Source organism: Uloborus diversus, chromosome 1 (assembly GCF_026930045.1).
Source record: "Uloborus diversus isolate 005 chromosome 1, Udiv.v.3.1, whole genome shotgun sequence".
In the NCBI taxonomy this organism is placed as follows: Eukaryota; Metazoa; Arthropoda; class Arachnida; order Araneae; family Uloboridae; genus Uloborus; species Uloborus diversus.
This window is the reverse complement of record NC_072731.1, coordinates 250,541,335-250,564,133: the sequence shown is the minus strand read 5'-3', so window position 1 is coordinate 250,564,133 and position 22,799 is coordinate 250,541,335. Positions and strand designations below refer to the sequence as shown.

Genomic DNA, 22,799 nt, shown 5'->3' with positions numbered 1-22,799 from the left:
GAGCTGATTCTACTTCAGGAAATGTGCACATCTTCGTTCGTTTCAAATTCGGATTGGAAGTGAAGGTGAAATAATTATTCTCCCATAGTCACTTCTTTCTTTCTTTTTTTTTCGTTCTTTCGAAATAAATTTCGAGTAATCCTGGAAAAACCTTCGAGTTGAAAGAAGTTAACTTCGAGTTATTTATAATAATTAGAATGGAATTAAAGACAAAAAAGTCGGGACTTGATAAAAATTTCGAGTTATAGTAATATTTGAGTTATCGGACTTCGAGTTATCGCAAATCGACTGTATTTTTAAGAAAATTAAAATATTTAGCGATGTAAAATCCTGTAAACATTGAATTCTAGTCATTAAAAAACTATTTTCTACACTTGAAAAATGAATGAGAAAGGAGCTTTGAACTAGATACTTTGTAAGATATTTGATCGCCAAGTTTGGCGAAAATTTGGATATGAATTTTCTGTTAGAAAAATAAAATACACACACACAGTAGACCGTCAAGAATCCGCAGGAGTCTAAGATCTGCTTACAAATTTTTGTCATCTTCTTCTAATTGTATAGCATTAGGAGCAGCTCTAAATATCTAGCATTTCTTAAAATAAAAAAAGGGTGGGGAGGGGGGTAATTTTCCGTTATAGGTACGTAGCGGTGCATTTTTTAAGCTGGCGATTAGTTTCAATTTTATTTATTGTCATGGACTATTTCAAGTTACATATAAAGTACTTATTTGGCGATACCATGAACTATTTTGTCTTTTTAAAGACTTATAAGCGAAGCAAGCCTAGAAACAAGATCAAAAAGTCCATTAAAATAAAAAATAATCCTCTGAATAATTAAGTTTCTCCATTAAGCGTAAAATAATCCAACAAATGAAGCACAAACTATAAATGAGCATGTAAAATTAAATTAAAAGAAATTGCCAAACCAACTTTAGATGCTCAATTTACGCATTAAATAATCAGCTGAATAACATTACTGATTCGATTCGAATTGGTTGATTCGGTATATTTCTGAGCATCTTTCGAAATATTAATGTTTGTTTTCTGTTTCATTTATTAATTAAAATAAACAAGCTCTGAAACTTGTCGTTGATTGGTTGATGCAACCGTGGCTTGTGGCGCCTCCTTGCGGTCAGAATGGGCAAATATGAAGTTTTGAAGTTTTTCCATCTAGTGTGGCCATGTTCAAGTGCAGGAATAGTTGCCCCGGTTTAACACAGGAAAGTCAAAAATTGTCAAGGCCTGGTAAGCGCTAGCGCATTCAGTGGGGCCATGTACAGAGTCAACGACAGAAAATGTGTAAAGACTAAAAAAGAAATGTAGTTCGTGCTTATGAGAAACAGCAAGGTGTGTGACAAGGGGGGGGGGGAGAAATGGTGAAGGGTAGGGTGACACAGCGGAGATTGGGGACAAATTTGTTCAAAAAAGTGGGATAACATTTATAGATCACCCATATTCGTCGTCACATTTTTTGTTTAAAGTTGCAATCAGTCATTCATGTAAGCTCATTGTAATATATAATATAAGATAACAATATTTGCAGCACTGAAAATTTTAAAACTTATCAATTTTGTTTTCTGGCTCTTCTTAAACTAATCATTTTTTTTTTTTTAATACAGTTAAGCACCATTTATACGTTGTTGAAGGGACTGTATGAAAAAAGTGTGTAAATGAAAAAACGTATAATAGGTACAGGGTAATGTGTATTAGACTCTGCAGGGACTAATTTAAAAAACGGGTAATTGATAAAAACGTATAAACGGTGCTACACTGTATTTGCGATTAAGACAAAAAATTGCCGTGACCAGGATTCGAACCTGGGTTATTGCGGCCACAACGCAATGTACTAACCACTATACGATCACGGCGACGACAGATCAATGACTACTTATCTTTGAAACAAAACTGTTGCTCCAATTTCGTTAACAGGAAAGGGTGTGCCAATGAACCATAAATTTTCGCAATTGAAGATAGTTTCTTATATTTGTTCCCAGATGGCAGCACTACCTTTTAATTAAAATTGACAATGATAGATGGTTTTGACTACGAGATCTTGAATCCTTCATACATAATCAGAAAAATAGGACTGGAAAGATATTTTACAGCTTTCTTACACAATATAAATAATTTTATTTTTAATTACTTCCACTTCCCATATCCCATAGCTAAAACATCACATCTTTAGATATTAGATAGGAACTCAAAATATCCGAAAATGGTAAATGTCTTCATATAAAAAACAGGAATTATGATAATTTCAATATTTCTACAATTCCGGCTATGAGTGTCGATGGCTAATTTTTGAAGAAAACTGAAATTTATATGCCAGATGGGAAATTTTTAAATGAAATAAGTAAAAATTGTATTTTCGCCTCATGCAAAAAATAAGCATGCAATCACATTCATTGTTGTGGTTTTCAGCTTTCTTTTTCTTCTTTTCTTTTCTTTTTTCTTTTTTTGAAAAGTCTCTTCTAATTTTACTCCATCAATAGGAATAAAGAGCTGAGTGTGATAATAGAATGGCATATTAAAAAGAAACTTTAGGTAACTGGAATTTGAAATATCCTTTGACAAGCAGGGACGTAACTAGAGGGGGGCAGACGGGGCTCGTGCCCCGGGCGCCAGATTTTGGGGGCGCTAAACTGACTAAATAAATGCTTAAATTAAATTTTTTAAAAAAATACAAGTTACCCCCCCTCCCCCCCCCCCAAAAAAAAATCACGCTGTGCAGGCGCTGGCAGAAAGTTTGCATGGTTTAATGTGGATAAAGAGTGGGAAAGATAGACAGAGAGAAATAGAGAGAGAGTAGGAGGGTGCTGTAAATAGCATGAATGTGTTTTCTCAGAGTGACCAGTACTTGTTTATCTTATCTATAAGAATTTTCCTCTCGGAGGAGGAATGTGGGAGCTAAGCTGAGGGAAGTACACACCAATACAAAACAGCGGAAATGCTCAAATGTCCTTTTTCTACAATTAAACGTCATAAAGCTGTCAACATGATGTCTTCCTCTCAGCTTTTACAATGACGAGAACTTGTCTACCCCACCCCAAGGGCCTAAGGGAAAATCGTTACACTGTTTGTTCTCTTGGCCGTAGAACCATTCTCTAAAGAGAATCTTCTCTAGTTCGTACCACAAACTTTTTTTCTGCTTTTTACTCCGTTCTCAGAATATTTTTTGCTCATCTTGTATAGTTTTAAATGAATTTTAAGATATGTCGAAAAAACTATCTGAAGCTGAATTCAGAAAGAGAGCGAAAGACCACGAAAAAGAGGCTCCTAACAATCTTCATCTTATTTATCATCGTGGTTAAATGCTAAAGACGATAGGAGAGTAGATAAGGCATTGTTTATATAATTTGAATGATGTAATACAAATTTGTTGAACTTTATAATTTTTAACATTCTTGGAAAAAAATCTCGCACTATAATAATAGAGATTTAATTTAAAGTTCGGGAGGCTGCTAATATTTCTTTAGAAAATACTAGGGTTATTTTGAGAATAAATTGAACTAAAACGATAAATTTTCGACTTAGTTTCAATATATTTTTTCCACCCACACAATATTTTAAATATGCTTAAATCATCAACGTCAATCAATGTGCCAGAAATCAGCTATTTTTTACGGCTCTAAACTTGAATTTTTCTTTGGTACTTTTGATGCATATTTATAATTACAGTAGAACCTCGTTTATCTTGCCCCCGTTTATCCAGATCTCCGGCTTATCCAGATCAAATTTTTAAAGTTAAAAAATACATTCACTGAAATGAAAATACTTCTAAATTATGATAGCCGGAACGAAACCGTCAATGTACCAAATATTTGTTTTTTATTTTGATTAAATACACAACTAATGTATAGGACGTGCAATAAATTATAGTCATCTGATAAACAACATGGCATATTTGGAGTGTCATTCCTACACCACAGCAGCTGAACTATTTAAGTGTTTTCGAGTAACAATCCTATGTAATTTTGTTACAGCGTTTTTTGCTGTTATAAAAGATAAGTCTTCTTATTTACGAATATGTTTTACAAATTACCCGGATTTTCGTTATCCAGATTGCCTTTGGTCCCCGCTAGTTCGGAAAAATGAAGTTGTACTGTAATTTTTTTTTTTTTTTTTTTTTTTTTTTTTTAAGGTTAACAGAAAGAGTTTTGATCTCAAGCACATTAGGTTTCTGTTTTTCTATTAACTGTTTCTCAGATGTATACTATATACCAGAGTTGGGGGACGTGCGTCCTTTATAAAAATTAGCTCTTGTAATAATTAATATTTAACTGTACAGATTGCGAAAATTTAAAAAGTGTTGCACAAAAATATTAAGATAGAATTTAAATAAGATAATCTGTCCTTTTGAACTACAGTAAGATGTCAGCTTAAAGTCAGGATAAGCCAAGTATAGTAATATTCAAAATTAATTTGAAGTAAGAAACAAAAACAAACAACCTACTAAATTTTTTATCGGATTTAAAATTATTTCACCCACTATTGCGATATGTTGCTCTTTTGTAGTTGAATATTGTTGTTTTTCTTGCGAATTTCTTCATAGTAGTATATTAAAATACTGAAAAATAAATAATTGAAAATCTTTGTTTTATTGAAGTTATAATTTTTAATTAATTTTTTTAAAGCAATATTGCAACGAGTTGTGAATTACTCTCTTGTGGAAATACAAAAATATTTTTCCTTGAATAACTTCGTATGTAAAACAATAAATAAAATACTTAATGATTTTACCCCCTATCGCTATTTTTAAAAAAGCAATACAGTGATAAAGTTATATAAAAACTTATAATTACGTAAAAGTGGCATTTATAAGGCTTATGGCATTATAAGCAGCGGACTCCTTTCTTACTGCCTAATTCAAATATGGCTTCCAGTGGTGAAACGGTTCAAAAATTACACCAAATGGAATATTATTTATCTATTTGTTCTACTGGTTAAGAGCACTCCATCACGGTGTAACGAAAAGTTACATTACAAGACATGTATAAATTGCAAATGCATTTTGTGTAAAATTCGTCCTTGGCTCATATGAGGCAGTGAGAAGCAAAGGGATATAAGTGGACATTTTCAAGTTTTGAGTAAAACGCGTATAGCCTAGGTAGGCTTTCATTGATTTTTTTTTTCTAAATCATGCTGTACAGCAGCACCTACCAGGGCTACTAGTACTATCTCCTTGCCCCAAGACGGAGAAGGGGTTCACCTACTATGTGTACTGGTTATTTCCAACTTTTTAATTTTGCCACTTGCATCCCTTCGCTACTCACTGCCTCAAATGTAACCGTCTCCTCCGTGATTCTGCTCCATTTGCGTTGAAATTTGATAGTTAGAATTAAATTTAAGATTTATTTAAGATCTTAATTTTAGATTTAAGTTCTTGTTTATTGTATATAGTTAACCATGTGGTGCATTTAGCCCAATATGATATTCTGTCGTGCATATACTGGAGCTTAAACACCTTCTTTTTACTTTGTAGTTTAATTTTTTGGTCTTTTTACCATACTTATTGAATCCTTTACGGCTAATGAGCTCTTGATTCAACCTTTCAACTTTTTCTATTAATTGCTGCTTGTATTTTTCTTTTTCTCATCAGTATTATTCTTAAAAATTGTTTAAAACTTGTTCTTTGGCTTGTATAGTTTATATATTTACTTGGCTTTTTAATTTTGCTGCGTTGCGCATCTATGGGCTTTTGGTTTAGTCTTTTCAATATTCTTCACTTGTATTTTATATATATATATATATATATAGGGAGGTGTATTTTCTCTGTAATGTACTTGAGGGGCCCTGGTGTTGACGTTATGAAGTTTCTCGAGGATTTTTTTTTTGCTTTGATTGTTTTGTATGGGGGGGGGGGGCGCCGAAACGAGGTCTTGCCCCTGTTCGAAAATGACCTAGTTACGTCCCTGTTGACAAGGTAAAAATGAAACGTATGTTCGAAGCATTATCAATACGCCTAATGCTCCAACGAGGAAATTTCTAGATTAAACATACTTTATTTGTAACTAGTGGCACCCGAACGGCTTTGCCCGTAGTAGAAAATTAAAAGGTCTTTTCGTTTTCCCTGTATATTTACAAATAATGTATGAGGAATTTCTCGCCAATTGGCTTGCCCATGTTACGGTTCCACGTTATGGTAGCTTGGTAATTTACTCGTCCATCTTATGATAATTTTGCTCGGTAAAATGTTCTAAAAATTGGAATAGAAAAAGAACAAAATCGAATTTTCGAAAAATCGCTTCGAGGTGTACACCCCATGCTACAAACTAACTTTGTGCCAAATTTCCTGAAAATCGGCCGAACGGTCTAGGCGCTGTGCGCGTCACAGAGATCCAGACAGACAGAGATCCAAACATACTTGCAGCTTTATTATTAGTAAAGATAAAGATTGTTTAGATATTAGTAAATCAATTGTTTTACTTAAAATAGCCATTCTTGTTTAATTAAATTATTACCATGTGTTAGTGCAGCCCAAAATATTTCGGCGTAAATAATGTAAGTTTAATTCATGTCTTAGTGTTGCTTCGGAGAAAGGTATTGTGTACAAAATTTATCAAAATTTTAAGAAAAACGTTAGTTAAGTTGTTATTGTCTGACCACGGATTGTATGGAAAGGCAAACATCCGGTTTACAGGCGGAAATGGACGCATCTAATAGTTTTTATTGAAATGAGCGGAACACGCGTGTCAAATTTTTAATTCTCTTCCTCATTCAGATAGACTCATCTTCACTGGATGTTTGCCAATTCCAGACAATCCGTGATTGAACAGTACATCATTTTCCCCTAATCTGCTTCAATATTCTAAAAATCAGTTCTAACAAAACGTTTTACTTCTTTTCTATTTCTTTTTATTTTTGGCTACCGCTAAAAGTCCCATGACTTTTAGTTGTATTTTTCTTTCTTTTTTTCCTCGACTCCCCCCCCCCCCCCCCCCCACTACCACTTATAAGCTCCAATCGTCGACTATTCGTCCTCCTTCATATCACCCCGGATTTTATTTATACCCGACCCTCGATTTTAAAACAGTCCTCTTCAGACAAAAAAGAGCAAACAACATCCAGGTATTCATTTGAATTTTGACGTCTTGAAGTGAAATAATGTTTTTCACAATTATATGACATCAATTGGAACCATTTGTAATTGGTAGAAACAACAAACCTAACGAATAGGGGCCTTATCGTAATTCGTGGTTGCGAAAAACATTATTTGAATTCAAGATTTGAAAATTCAAACTAATGGTAAGGACTGCATATTAAATGTTGTTCGGCTTTATTTATACCCGTCCCTCTCGCATTTACACAATCCTCTTAAGACAAAAACAGCATCCATATCTGAGTATCGAGCCGCTAGTATTGATTTAAATTTGACATTTGGAAATAAAATTATGTTTTTCGCAATTGGCAATTGTCATTGTGATAGGATCCATTTGTAGAAACAATCAACCCAACGAGTAGGGGGCCTATCGCAGTTCATTATTGGGAAAAACACAATTTAAACTCCAGAGGATAGCTACTGGATGTTGAGCGTTGGGTATTTTTTTTCTTAGTGCAGTATTAAATAAAATTAGTACTTGAGTACTTGCTTTTTTTTTCCTCATTGGTTCGAGCAAAAAACGCAAAATATGCCGTGACCAGGATTCGAACCTGGGTTATTGCGGCCACAACGCAATGTACTAACCACTATACGATCACGGCTACGATTTCTCAAGATCTATTTATCGTGAGAAATCCAATCCTTGCTCTAATTTCACTAACAGGAAGGGTGTGTCAACGAACCGTAAAACTCTGCATTGGTAGTTTTGTTTATTTTAATCGTTCACAGATGGCAGCACTAAATCATTTTGAAAATAATAGCTCTTCTGTTTGCGATTGAATGAAAGTGGATTGAACAAGATTAACTGAAATCAAAAATAGCGGTTTTTCATAATAATTTATGCTATTCAGTTCCTTTTTTAAAACAGATTTTCAAAAAAGGAAGGTGAAATAGGAATATTTTTATGACTTTAATTTACATGTTCTTCGATAAGTCTTGCCTCTACTTAATAATTAGAATTCACGTTGTTCAAAAAAAGGTAGATAATTTTATAATTTTTACTTTATATTGTAAAAATTAGAGACCATTTCTCTCAGTTATCGGAAAAAATCAGATACTTTGTCCCGTCAATGGAAAAGTAAAACTTGCGAATTCGAATATATTACTTGAAATCGATATTACAAATGTTGCTAGATTTTCAATTGGTTAATGAATATTTTAATTTCAAAACAACCGACAAGGGAGGGGGATTGCTAAAGTTTTTGTATTTGCATTTTCCCAACACTTCCCTTTTACACATTTTTTCAAGAACCAATGTCAACAAACTTTTTTTTATACCTTTATATAAAAAAAAAAAACAATTATATCAATTAATATCAATCAATAATCAGTATCAATTAATTTCTCATGTTATATTTAGTCATTCTTGTTCAGTTCATTGTGGTTATCTTAAACTATTGGGCTGTTCATTATTGACTGAGTAAAAGAATGAAGTGCAAATATGTAACATTTTTACTACGCTAATGTTAGTGATATAGATGACAATAATGATGACACACAGAAACATCAGAAATAAAGAAATTCGGGGAACAATTTCTGATTATTCAAAATGTCCGTTAGCAACAGCAATGATACAAGTTGGGTGAGGTACGACAAAACAAAATTGGCTTTTTTCGGATGTGCTTTGTTGATCGGATCTTCTTTGATTGGATATGCTTATTAAAGCCTTTTTTCCTTTTCTAACACTCCGCGCAAAAAGCTCCTAAATGATAGAACATAGTTTGATAATGTTAAAGCTTCTTTATTGCACCTAAGCTTGTTCCTCATGTTTAATTGGAAATGATCATTCAGAAATTTACAATACAAATGCAGGCCGGACGACAGGCCATGTCAGCCTAGTTGGAAACTAGGGGACAAGCCCGTTTGGAGGAAAGAGGGGGGGAACTCCGAATAAGAGAAAACGTAAAGAATCAGTAAAATTTACTCTTTTGGTACTTACTCTTATGGCACCTAAAATAGAATTAATTGTTTTCTGGTAAGCAGTTTTGATTTTTCCCCCCCTTTTTTCCTTCTTTTTTTCCTCCCCCCCTTTTTTCCCCTTTTCTTATCTTTTTCTTTTTTTCACTTTTTTGGGGGGGTCGGAGGGAGGCTCGGCGATATAACTGACATGGGGACCGACTTGGCTCTCTGCGGCCCTGTACAAAAGATATCACTATTCTAATTAATACACTAAACTATATTACGTAACATTATAAGCATGATCAAAGTTTGTCTCCGTGCGCACACTTCTGGAGTCGATCCTGATCTGCTGCTCTGTTCTTGGGAGAATGTACGATATTATCAGTTTGATTAGTTTGATACAACACAGATTTTCTGTGCGTTTTTTTTTTTTTTTTCTTTAAAAGGAGGCATGAATGGAGAGTGCTCTTAGCTAGGTCTCATTTTCATATGACTTGAACTACTAAAGATATTAGTTGAAAACCGTGAGAATTCGCACCTTTCGCAATTTTGATAGTGAAAACTTACTCGCACATTTAAGCCTCTATAGCAATTGAAAGAACGAAATTTTCTGCGTCTGATGAAATTTGTTTCGAATTTCCCAGCCATTCACTGCCGTACGGAGGTAAAGGGCAGTGTCTACAGTAATGAGTTTTTGAGATACTCGTATTTGAAGAAACACGTTTTGGATCCCGCACTAATCACAAGGGAACGTTAGAATTTCACATCTTTTTCGTGCTTTATTTTCAGCGGAAACCAAATAAGTAAGCTTGTATAATAAAAAAATCCAATAGATGACAAAATGTTTAAAAAAAAAATGAAAAATTTGCTTATACTGTGCTACACTAGAGTTGCTTATACTATTTGCTTATATCTTCCCATGACAGTATAGAACTTGAATTATGACGTATTTTAACAGATTTAGCAATACTAAGCCTTTATTCACGCAATAGATATAGTCCAACCACGGATTGTATGGAATTTTCAAATGTTCAGATAAGACGAATCTATGTGAATAAGGGGGAAAAGTAAAAATTTGATGCTCGTATTCCGCTCATTTGAATGAGACTCTGTTTCTGCGACAGTTATCGATAAAAAAAATAATAGATTCTTCCATTTCCGGCTGTAAAACGGATGTTTGTCTTTCCATGCAATCCGTGGTCAGACAGTACCAATTTCCTCACAAGGAAAGAAAGCTCAATGTTTTAAAAAATGATCTGTCGTCAGTTTCTTTTTATTAACAAGTAAAATACTTGTAATTCGTTTTAGTATAATAAAAGACTTATGGAAGGATTTTCAGTTTTCTCTCTTGATTTTTTCTTTGCGTCTAACAAAATTTAGCAGTTGTGATAACCTTTCTTTTTCCATGTTTCCCATGCCACTTAGAAAAAATGTGCATGTATTTAATTTTTTTTATAAATTCTGACCCGAGAAATTAATGCTTATTAGTATAAGGTAAGCGATCAAGTTATTATTATTTTATTATTATTATTATTTTATTTTTAATATTAATTTTTGTTACTTATTCGTTTCCCGTACAAAGACATTTTTTTTATTTCTTACACAATAGTATGTTAACACGGAACAGTCTCTTACCGATTTTTCTCGTTGCAAATGAATGTGCGAGAGTTTGCGAGTGTATAGCGGTCGAAATCAATCCATTCATTCCAAATTCTTTCAGAGAATGGTCAAATACGGCATTCTCCCAATTCATTATTGGAAAAAAAAAAAAAAAGAAAGAAAGAAAGATAGTCTCAGCAGCATAATTTCTCCCCCACCCCCTAACATACACATACATATCGGAGATAGGGGCACTACAGGGGGGTAGGGGGTGGAGCCTGGACGCGAGTAGCATGTAGCGTACGTGCTATTTAAATCCCTGGTTTCAAAAATTCTGTAGTCTATCCATTAGTTACTGTTGGTGCAGATTTCATAGATAGTTTCCGTCCCTTTCAGAACCATGCTTAAACTATGAAGGTGGAGATAGATGGTTCTACCATTCTATTGCTTGAAGCTGATGTCGACTCATGTGTTTAAAGGGCCATTTGATCCTCATATGTACTCCCTTCTGCCTTAATCTCTATTCGCTTCACGAAATGTTCTTCAGTCTTTCCAGAGGCAGTTGTAGCAAAAGAAAATAATAAGAAAAGAAATTTGAATTTTTGAAATCTTGAATTAAAATTAGGTTTTTCGTAATAACGAGCGTGTGAGGCGTGTGTGTGTGTATTTACGCACGCGTTTGTATGTATGTACTCACATGTGAGTGGGTGTGTATGGCCGTGCGTGTGTGCGTAAGCGTTCGTGTGTCTGTAGGCGTTCGCGCGCGTGTGTGTGTGTGTATATATTTTTGTATGTATGCGTGTGTGTGTACGAGTTCATGCGTGTAGGCGTGCGTGTGTGCAGGCGTGTGTGTGTGTGTGTGTGTGTGTGTAGGATATGGACACAACCTGGAGACTTTGCTCGCTACAGGAACAGCGTCGGGAGTGGCTGGTCGACGGTAGTGCTTCAGAGGAAGGCGGGGGGGGGGGGATCAAAAGACATCATTCAACAGTCAAATGAAAACAATAAGCAATTCGTGGTTGCTCAATAAGAATCACGATTAAATACATGTACAGATGCACAAACATAAATATGTAAATTCATTTCATTTCTCAGAGTCATTGGGAGCAATTATCCTCTGCCACTAACCCCTTGAAACGACGGGTCTTATATAAATTCGTACAAACAATTGAAGAAAATAAAGAAAAAACCTTCGTTTCCGTTTGCTATTTCTTCATTCGCTAAAGAAAAACTACCTTGAACCTTCTTGCAGCAAACACTGTGACTTTTTACGTCATCATATACTTGAAGCTGTCTTCGTTTAGTACAGGTATTAGGTTTTGAAATGATTTCTGCAAAAAATTTGATATTAGTAAATTACAGTAATTAGTAATCTGGCTTGCCCATTCTTAATACTTTGTAGTATAAAATACTTGCCGTGACCAGGATTCGAACCTGGGTTATTGCGGCCACAACGCAATGTACTAACCACTATACGATCACGGCAACGTCTGAGAAGGATCTATTTCCTTTCAAAAAGATTCCGAATGTTTCCCATATTTAGACTTGACTAAAAGGGTGTGGCAATGAACCACAAAAGCATTGCAATTCAAACGTTTTTCTTAACTCTCAAAAGATGGCAGCACTATCAGTTAAAATATCTGATTACTAATTTTATTTTCATCGGAAATGCAAGGGGTGCCAGTTTAGGTTATGACGCAGACTGCGCAGTTGACATTTTTAGACGGGGAGGGGGTGGTTTTGGGGGGTATTTTTCTCATTTGAGGGGGGGGGGGTTCTCCGCGATATTGAGGGAGGTGCGCCCTTGCCCTTAGATGGGTGCACCCCTGGGTAATGAATACAAATGATCAAATAATTAAAATGAAATTTTACTGTGTTTTAGATTTCACGTATGTGCTTAAAACATGAAGTGAAACAAATAGCGATTTCCTGCAAAATTTTTAAAAGTTCTTTTCGCAATGGAAAGTGTTAACGTTGCCGAACGTCTAACTGTTATAGCTTGAACTTTTAAGGATGGCAAATTTTGGTTTTTATAATTACTTATCACTTTTCTTGAAAACGAAGAAGCAGTAAATTTCTTTTTTCCATATGAACATTTTATTTTTATTATTGAATAATATTTGTTTGCATCCATACCTTAACCTCTTAAAAATGAGAAATATTTCCATTAAAATTGTCCTACGTCAATAATCCGCCTTAGATCAATATTTCTCTCTGTCATCACAATGGGCTCCGGGTATTTAATTATTTCTAATGTCACTGTCATAAGCACGAAGTATGAGAGGAAGCACTGTCTCACCGTGGGCACCCATATGCAAAATTTTAAGGGGGGGGGGCTCAGATATTTTCCCCCATGGTTTAGCAGGACCGATTTCTGTATAAATTAGAGCTATTAAAAAAATTCACATTTTTAATAACTTATTCATTAATAGCTGGAGAAGAAATGTTTTTACATTTTTGCAAAGAAAAAGTACTGAAAGCAAGGAAGTTTTCATTTCAAAGGGGAGGGGCTTGAGCCCCCACTTGCCCCCCCCCCCCCCCCCCATATGAGAGCTGGGAGCCCTTGAGTCTCACTGCCGCATATTTTTGCTCAGTAGTGTTTGAAACAGAAACACTCCAATGCTCATGCACGTTACGTCACTGAAATAAATATACTTTAGGGGTAGAGTTTATTTATTAATTTATTTAGCAATCAAGGATGCTTATTGCGTTCACGTGGCAAAGTGCCTGTAGTTTAATCCAGTGATTCACAACCTGTGACCCGCGAACAGCTAGTGAAAATTGATCTTGGATCTGGGAGCGAAAAGTAAAAATGCACATACACTCATCTCATTTCACGAAATACAATTGTTGAGGAAAATATTATTTTTATCGTATGTGGTCCGATTAGGATTCTGAAAGATACCGAGATGTCCCCAGTAAGGAAAATGTTGAGAACCGCTGGTTTAATCCATCGGCTTTGTGATTGGTAGATACGAGTCACGTGAAATTAACAAACGTATGTGTATTTGTTTGTTAACGGCGAGGAGTTACTGGTCAGGTCGTGAGTCAAAAAAATTCGACTTCCCCAAGAAACCTTTTTGTCCAGTCTCATCTTTATAAAACTAATTATCAAAAACTAATTACTTTAAAGACAATTGATATTCTTTCCTAAATTTGGGGGTGAAAACGCATTCTTACCTTTTCATGTGTGTCTGTGTGTAATGTAGCGTTTCCTGACTCTTTTGGTCGGTCGGTTGATTGGTTGGTTACATATGCATGAGAGACGATGCGTTTGTAGGAAATCGTGTGCAGACAAAACGAATTCGACGATGTTAATAATAACTAGTACGTCAAAATTTCAGAACTCTTGGGAAGGGTCTAATTACTGCACAGACCAAATAAGTCTGATCCACATCTTCCTAAGTACCCACGATTTTTTTTTTTTTTTCAAACTGATGTATAGCATTTAAGAATCATGTAATTTTACGAAAGTAATACAACGTTTTATTTAGTAATTAGAAAAAAAAGACCTTTTTTGATACTTTATTAATATTCATCTTATTTAGTTGGTTTATTATGAAGAAAAAAGTATTATGTCTCGAAAATACCATATTTGCCATGTTTTATTTTTCCTAAATAAACTTAGGAATCTGAAAAAACTCAAGGGGAAAATAATATTTCGGTAAATGACCAATTTTTCTTTTGAATATTTGTGTGTGGGGGGAAGGGGGAGGTACTATGCTGTTCACTATTTAATGGAGTTATAAACGTATTAAGTTATAAAATGGATATGAAAAAACAGTGGCGGTGCTAAGCATGTGCAAATTGCGACTTCACCGAATCCCGCGTCACTATGTACCCTGACGCACCAACAATACGAAAATGTTCGTTAAACCTAAATTTGCGTTGACTTAAAGAATTAGAAGAGAGAGGATTCGAAGTATTGTGAGCCCTGTGCCTCAATTTTATCTAGTCGGACCTTGGCTAAGAGCATTGCTATTACAAAGAAGGTAAGATCTTGTTCCGTGTCTATCATCTGCAAAAAGGTTTTAGGGTTGAATCGTGTAATGATTTTTATAATTTCTCATATTCCGCTCATTTTACATTTAATGTTTATTCTTAATAGTATTTGCTCTTAGCCGATAGCTTGTGAAAGCATTTAAATTTTCAAGATTAATTCTATTATTATTGTTAGTTTTCTTGCTCCTTTGACAGTGGCTGTCATCAGTTTCATTGTTATGGGTGCCAATCCGTGCAGATCTTGTTTAAAAGGTTTATTTTTCTCCAATTGGATTTCCTTCATAATTGCAAACTGGTCTTTAACTGGTTAATCTCAGTATAAATGTCTTAACCATTAGCTTTGCTTTAATTATGCTGGATAAAGCACATTTTTTAACAGCAATGATCCGTTTCAGTAATACCCAACCAGCGATCCAATTAAGTTTATTGAAGGTGAATGTTCCAGCGAAAGTAATCAGCAAATTTGACGTGCCAGTAGCAGAAACTTTTCTATAATTCTTCATTTTTCTTTCCCTAAATTTTTATTTTATTTATATATTTTTAAAAATATTGCCATAGAATGTGGAAGTATTCATCAACCTAGTACATTTGTTTTTATACTTCGAGTTAAAAAAATTGCCGTGACCAGGATTCGAACCTGGGTTATTGCGGCCACAACGCAATGTACTAACCACTATACGATCACGGCGACGAAAGAGTTGCTTTCGGTTTTCATCAGAAATCACCTCATTTTGTAATTTAGTTGCATGGGATTTATTTGGCAATGATCCGTAACAGATAGTCTACTTTCGAAACTATTCCTAAACTCTCACTAGATGGCAGCAGCAAGTAATTTTTGAAAGTTCTTTTTCACACAGTTCAGAACTCACTGGAAGAAGAGCTTTTAGGAGTGACAAAGGAGGCAAAAACCAACAAGAATTTTGACTTCGGTGACGCACATCCAAAAACGTTCGCATTGAAAATTTTGAACCATTCCTAAACAATAGAAATGATCTTTCTGATTTGTTATTGAAGGAAGATTCTATCATGGAAATGACGCAATTTATCAAGGATGCGTTAGAGCTCTGCAAAGAATTACAGAGAAAATTTCTTAATGACTGCCAAAAGACTATCATAGACAGCTCTTCTTTATAAACAGAACATGAAATTAATTTATGTTTTCTTTATGCATGTTGTGTATAAAAGTCGATATAAGTACATATTAAACTTATTACACAATTAAGAATGAAGTGTTTTGTTATCTACGGAACCAAACCTCTATTTTAACACTAGTATTAGGTCTCAATTTACGCGGTTTCGATTTACGCGGCCTTTCCGTGGAACGTAACGCTCCCGTAAAATGAAGGTCCACTCTATTGTTGTTTACGCTTAGTTTTCTTGCTCCTTTGACAATGACTGTCATCAGTTTCATTGTTATGGATGCCAATCCGTGCAGATCTTGTTTAAAAGGTTTATTTTCTCCAATTGGATTTCCTTCATAATTGCAAACTGGTCTTTAGTTAAATTCAATATAAATGTCTGAGCCATTAGCTTTGCTTTAATTATGCTGGATAAAGCACATTTTTTAACAGCAATGATCCCTCTCAGCAATACCCAACCAGCGATCCAATTAGGTTTATTGAAGGTGAATGTTCCAGCGAAGGTAATTAGAAATTTTGACGAGCCAGTACAGTGAAACCTGTGTAAGTTGACCACTTGCGGTCCACTACTTTAGTGGTCAGCTTAAACAGGTGGTCAACTTACAGAGATTGATTTATATGATAATGGCTAATTCCGTGCTTGAAAAAAAGCGGTCAACTTAGATAGGTGGTCAACTTACAAGGGTGGTCAACTTCACAGATATTACTATAGTAGAAACCGTTTACCTCCCAATTCCTCCGAACGTTTTATGTGTAGCTAAAAATTATAATTCTTCATTTTACTTTGCCTAAATTTTATTTTAATTTACATACTTTTTAAAAATATTGCTATAGAATGTGGAAGTATTCATCAACCTAGTACATTTGTTTTTATACTTTGAGTTAAAAAAATTGCCGTGACCAGGATTCGAACCTGGGTTATTGCGGCCACAACGCAATGTACTAACCACTATACGATCACGGCGACGAAAGATTTGCTCTCTGTTTTCATCAGAAATCACCTCATTTTGTAATTTAGTTGCATGGGATTTATTTGGCAATGATCCGTAACAGATAGTCTACTTTCGAAATTATTCCTAAACTCTCACTAGATGGCAGCAGCAAATATTTTTTTGAAAGTTCTTTTCTCACTCTCGACAGTAAGATGAAGCGAATTCTATACCAAACTGCGCATCGTGTTCTTATGCTTATTCGTACAATTCAGAAAGGATTGAAGATACTGTAGGAAGAGTTCATGAAAACAATCTCAACTTTACATTATGGATAAAGTATTAATATTTTACAGGGGTGCCCACAGGGGGGGGGGGATTATGCGCAAGTTGCGCCATAAAACTTTTTGGGGGGATTTTTTATTTTTTTATTTTTTAAAATTTATTATTGATTTATTATTAAGGAAAATTATTAACTTTATTTTCTTTATTCTGTTTATATTTTGTTTCATTTACATATTTAGTGTGTGTGTGTGTATGTCATTAGCGTGGCACAGAAGTTTTCCAATAAAATAAGAATAACAATTAAAAATAAATAAATGAATAAATATGTTTAAAAAAAAGAAATAAAAAATAATTCAATAATAAATTAAATAAAATATATAAAATAAATAAATAAATAAAAGGGAGGTAAAACATAGAAAAGTAAAAGGTGGTTGGGAGAAATTTTGTGGGGGGAATTCGCGCCATTGAACTTGGGGTATGGGCACCCCTGATATTTTAAAGGGGCCGGTGGCAGGACTTTGATGCGACGCCAACTGACACCTACTTAAATTATTAAACATTTTTTTCAAACGATTTTATTTAAATATGTGTTAATCCTCAAATTCTATCGTTCAGAGTCTTAAAAGATGTTAAAGGTTTGCCATTATAGGTTTCCATCTGTGTTAGGGGTATCCATCTCCCCAACACCCCTCAAATGCTACGGGGCACCCCCCTCCTCCCCTAGAATGAGAGCTCCTCAAAATAAGATCAAAACCCTTTCAAATTAACCCCACTAAAAGTTTCAATTGCACAGTCTGCGCTGCGGAGCCCCCAAGATTAATAAACGAAGAACAATCAGCAAATAATATTCAATCCTAAATTTACTGTCATTTTCACTTTTTTTTTTTTGAGTGATCGTCCTCTTGCTTTGGGTGAGTAATAATAGTTACTAATTGACAACCTGGTGGGGGGGGGGGGGGTAAAAACGAAAAATAAAAATGGTTGTCATTTCTTTCTATGCACTTTTGGGTGCATTTTACATACTCTTTTAAAAGTACTTATTTTGAAAAACTAAATATAGGGAGGGGCACTTAATATTACATTCGATAAAGAGACAAAAGGGAAAACCACTTATGATGATCACCCCTAGTACAGATCTGTGACGATCGCCAAACTTATGTGAAATTAGCTCTGGGTCTGCATAAAAAGAATTTCATTTATCTCCGGGTTTTCCTACATATGTATTAATATAGTTATGAAGAGAAGGTATATGAAAAAAGCATGAACTTAATAAAAGAGCACAGTAGAACCTCGTTTACACTCTATCGTTCAAATTTGTAGATTAAAAAAAAATGGTAACAGAAAATTTTAAATTATGATCGCTAAGAACGTACAATACCGAACATTCGCTTTTTATTTTGGTTAAATGTACAGCTCCTGCATAATTTATACAACCAATTATGGTACAAAACAAACACTACTGCAGCTGAACTATACTGATCAGTGGCGCACATAAGAATTTTGCAACGGGAGGGCCCAGTTTCGGAAGTCCCATTCCTATATCGTAACCCAACAAGCCGTCAAACATATTAACTTAATTTATCGATTCCCGAGGACGAAAAACAGTAAAAAAATAAACTTTTGAATAAATTATCAGCATTATTCAATGAAATATTTTTATCTTTACTAATAATAAAGCTGAAAGTCTCTCTGTCCAGAGGATGTCTGTAGAATGTCTGGATCTCTGTGACGCGCATAGCGCCTAGACCGTTCGGCCGATTTTCATGAAATTTGGCACAAAGTTTGTAGCATGGGGGTGTACACCTTGAAGCGATTTTTTGAAAATTCAATGTGGTTCTTTTTCTATTCCAATTTTAAGAACAAAGTTATCATAAGATGGACGAGTAAATTACGAAATTATCATAACGTGGAACCGTAACATGGGCCCAAGCCAATTGGCGAGATACGAAATTATCATTACGTGGAACCGTAACATGGGTACAAGCCAATTGGCGAGAAAATTCACCATACATTATTTGTAAATATACAGGCGAACCCAAAGACCTTTCAATTTTTCTTTTACGGGCAAAGCCGTACGGGTACCACTAGTACTTAAATAAATAACCAGAAAGCAAACTAATTTAAGCTTTTACTTTTGTCATAATTAAAAAATGGATTCAAGTTCATAGAATTTCATTGAAATCTGTAATTACAAAACTAAAAACATGGTATATTCAGTAAATTACGGCCCCTTTAGCCAGGGCTAAAGCAGAAATAGCTGGCGGTGTATTTCATGTAAAAACATAGTTATTACAAATTTACGATGAATTCATTTACAATCACCATTCTGCTTCTCACAGGCAATTCGTGCTAGGAATAGTGCACAATATTTTAAGAAATCTTTTAATATGAAGATTTTATTTTATCACTTATTAGCACTGAAGTTGTTGTTACCATTTGTACAAAATACATAGAATCGTCATCAATTGGGAGAAAGAGTAAGGCCTATGGGAGGGGTGCGGACCCCCGGGACCCCTCCCTTGGGTGCGCAACTGATAATGATTAAAGAGTTAGATTGACCGTGCTTTATTCAACCGACATGCTTGTTTGAACCAAAAGACAGTACACCAATTCTTTGTTAAAAATTAATTAAAAAAAGATTTTGATATTTTTTTGTATCTGTAATTTTGCCACAAAATACTGTTACGAGTCACATGCAACTTCAAACTTTCTTTAAAATGAAAACTCCAGTTGATCAATTAAAGTTCCTCCCAAATACATCCTCATCATTCACTTAACTGCACAATACATTTAAGTTTATTGCGAGAAAAAATATTGTTAAAATCAATTAACCTTTAATATTACCGAATGGCACAGCGAAATGCCCTACATTATTTAAAAGAAGTGCGGCTCTCTATTCATTAGCATGAATATTTAAAAACTTCATTTCGTAGTTTTTGTTGTTCAAACATTTTATTTGAAAAGATAAATGCAATTCGTATTTATTTATTTACTTATTTGAACTTACTAATACCAGCTAAAAAATCAAATGTATAATACCAGTTATTCTGCTAATTTTCAACGTAGCAGTTTACCGTGAAATCAAAGTACACAATTGATGATTTTTTTTTCTTTTTCTACATCATTAGGAATTACCGACTAAGTTTTCATAAAAAATACATTGATATTTTTAACATTAATTTGCTGTTTTCATTTTAACAACAATGTTTTTTTTTTTTTTTTTTTTTTTTTGATCAATTCTAAATGAGCTACTGGAATTGAATTTACCTTTTCAGGAAAAAAAAAAGGTTTCTTTTGAACAATCAATCAGAAAAAAAAAATCTTAGATAAAAAACTTGTGCCGTGACCAGGATTCGAACCTGGGTTATTGCGGCCACAACGCAATGTACTAACCACTATACGATCACGGCCCTATTTATTTGATATATAGTTAGAACTAAAGAAGATAGTCGGCTGTCGCACTAGAAAACGAACATTTTTTATAAGTAAAACTATTGGATGACGTCATGAATATGAAGATCAGGAGATATTGTGAATAATTGTTTCAATAAATTTGTGTAAATGGATGGAAATCGCTAGCAATTTTTGAAAGAAAGGGGGAGCGAAGCATATTAAAGTAAAAAAAATTAAAATAAATATGATTTATAAAGTATTTGTATTCGATAATTTATAAAATAAATTTTGAATTTAAGGGTCACTAGTTATTCGATTTTTTTTTTCTTTTGTAAGAACGAGCAATGAAAGTTTTGAAAAAGTTTGAAGTAAAAGCTTAAGGTCTAAAATTGCAGTAAAATAATTATCTCTTGCCGTGACCAGGATTCGAACCTGGGTTATTGCGGCCACAACGCAATGTACTAACCACTATACGATCACGGCGGTGGGTGAGGAGGAGGAAGTTAACATCTGCTGGTCCGGACGCTCCGCTATTCCTTCTAAAATAAAATGAAACTGCTTGAGATTGAATTTTGTGTGTGGCTAAATCAGTTGCATAGATAATTTTTTTGTTTCAATGGCTCGTCTTGAGTTGAGATTTTGAGTTCAATAGTGTATGTCCTGATCTTAATTGGAATAAGGGTTGAGCTCCTGCACTTCTTTCCAGTTTTAAGTAAGTTTTAACATTTTAGAAGAAATTCAGTCTGTTTACATGCAAAAAGTAAGAGTTAAGGGCTATAGAACTCCTGTACTTCTGCGAGAAATTAAGCCTTGTGTATAATATTTTAATTCCCTTTCCCCTGTGCCGTTTTAAAGGCAGTTTTGCAATCAAGTAAGCAGACTGTATCCTTTTTTACGAAAATTTCCTCAAAAGATGGCGCCATCTAGTATTACATTTATAAACTTTTTTAAATAATAAATATTTAATTAATTTTAGAATTTTAATTTCCTAAAATCGTAATTTAAAAATCTGAGTTGTTCCGAGACCGGTTTTTGAAAAATTACCTATGTGTCAGAATCGTTGAAGAAATACCAATTGGTAAAGATTGAAAAATTAGCTACAAATTTGCACTGGTATCCCCCTCCCCATTTACAAAGAGCTATGGCTTACTATCCCAAATGCTAGAGTCCCCACGGAAAAGAACTACCAACATAAAAAACGCAATAAATAAACAAAAGCCCAACCCCCCCCCCCTTCTAAATTTCATCGCGCTCTGAAATTTTGTATGTCCTAACACAGATATTAGTTTCTTCATCCAACTCTAATATTCTAATTACACTGGAGTGCCCACCAGCAGGGGGGGGGGCATGACGGAGAATTCAAATTGTACAAAGGCGGGGTATTTTAATGGGTTTTTTCAAGGGGGGGGGGGTTGTTCACGGGATGGGTACCCTTAAAGTAAAATAGATTAATTAAATCAATATTAACTTATACCACTAAAAACATAATAGTTAAAATGCCCCAATAATTGTAAGGGGGCACGCCGTAGTTAAAAAAAAGTAGAAATCAAATCGTCTTAAAATAAGAATCAGAAAACCGTCATTGCTATGGCATACTCTGGTTTGCGTTTCCACACTAAGAAAAGCAATAATTTTTTGATGACAACACGATTTGAAAAAAAATTGCCTTCAGAAACAGGTCAACAAATTAGTATTGTACTAATATTTCACTGATGTTGTGTCTATTCATCTATAATTTTGAATGTATTGTTAAATGTAGTCAAATCATCAAAACTCGTATTGCAAAAAATATGCTGTAGCACATACAGCATCGGCAGGCCCGGATCTGCGTGCCCGCAATTATACACTGCAAGCCTCTGGGGAGAAGCCATACAGATTTTGTTGCAGATGGCCCGAAATTTATAGATCCGAGCCTGAGCAGCGTACTTTTTTTTGGGGGGGGGGGGGGGGCTAGGGAGCTATCCCCCCTCAAAAGGGATAATTTAACTATTTCATTTATTAATTTTTAACTGACTTCTCCATGACATATAGACTTTTTTTGAGTTATTTGAAAATAACACAAAACACACAAAACATATTTGAATAAAAGCATACTGGTAATTGTCAAAGGCCAGAGGGGCAGAATACATTTAACTCCCTGGTTTAGAATTCAGTGGAACTTTATATATCTATCACGATTCATCCATTAATTCTTCTTTGATGGAATCAATAGTTAACATTAAAAAAAAAAAAATTATAATTGTATCAAGAAGAGTTTCGATTCAGGAAGCTATTTGCGGAACATTCGAGTTCTTTTTCAGCTTATAAAAAATGCAAAATGAACGAAATCACATGATAGTTTATTGACAAAGCCATAATATTAATGGAAACGGTATGTAGCATTAAAAAATGTTATCTCAACTGTATCATGATTTTAAGAACGAATCAAAAGTAACCTTGTCTTCATGTTATA

General features: G+C 34.4%; 7 non-coding genes across 7 annotated transcripts; all 7 read right to left on the bottom strand.

Moving 5' to 3' along the window:
* Nucleotides 1-1,798: 1,798 nt before the first annotated feature.
* On the bottom strand, nt 1,799-1,870 carry Trnah-gug (transfer RNA histidin (anticodon GUG)). The gene has a single exon. It is a non-coding gene; the product is annotated as a tRNA-His (tRNA).
* A 5,761-nt stretch (nt 1,871-7,631) lies between these two features.
* Nucleotides 7,632-7,703, bottom strand: Trnah-gug (transfer RNA histidin (anticodon GUG)). The gene has a single exon. It is a non-coding gene; the product is annotated as a tRNA-His (tRNA).
* Nucleotides 7,704-12,012: 4,309 nt separating this feature from the next.
* Nucleotides 12,013-12,084, bottom strand: Trnah-gug (transfer RNA histidin (anticodon GUG)). The gene has a single exon. It is a non-coding gene; the product is annotated as a tRNA-His (tRNA).
* Nucleotides 12,085-15,217: 3,133 nt separating this feature from the next.
* Trnah-gug (transfer RNA histidin (anticodon GUG)) lies at nt 15,218-15,289 on the bottom strand. Its single transcript has one exon. It is a non-coding gene; the product is annotated as a tRNA-His (tRNA).
* A 1,343-nt stretch (nt 15,290-16,632) lies between these two features.
* Trnah-gug (transfer RNA histidin (anticodon GUG)) lies at nt 16,633-16,704 on the bottom strand. The gene has a single exon. It is a non-coding gene; the product is annotated as a tRNA-His (tRNA).
* A 3,588-nt stretch (nt 16,705-20,292) lies between these two features.
* On the bottom strand, nt 20,293-20,364 carry Trnah-gug (transfer RNA histidin (anticodon GUG)). Its single transcript has one exon. It is a non-coding gene; the product is annotated as a tRNA-His (tRNA).
* Nucleotides 20,365-20,758: 394 nt separating this feature from the next.
* Nucleotides 20,759-20,830, bottom strand: Trnah-gug (transfer RNA histidin (anticodon GUG)). The gene has a single exon. It is a non-coding gene; the product is annotated as a tRNA-His (tRNA).
* Between the last annotated feature and the right edge of the window lie 1,969 nt (nt 20,831-22,799).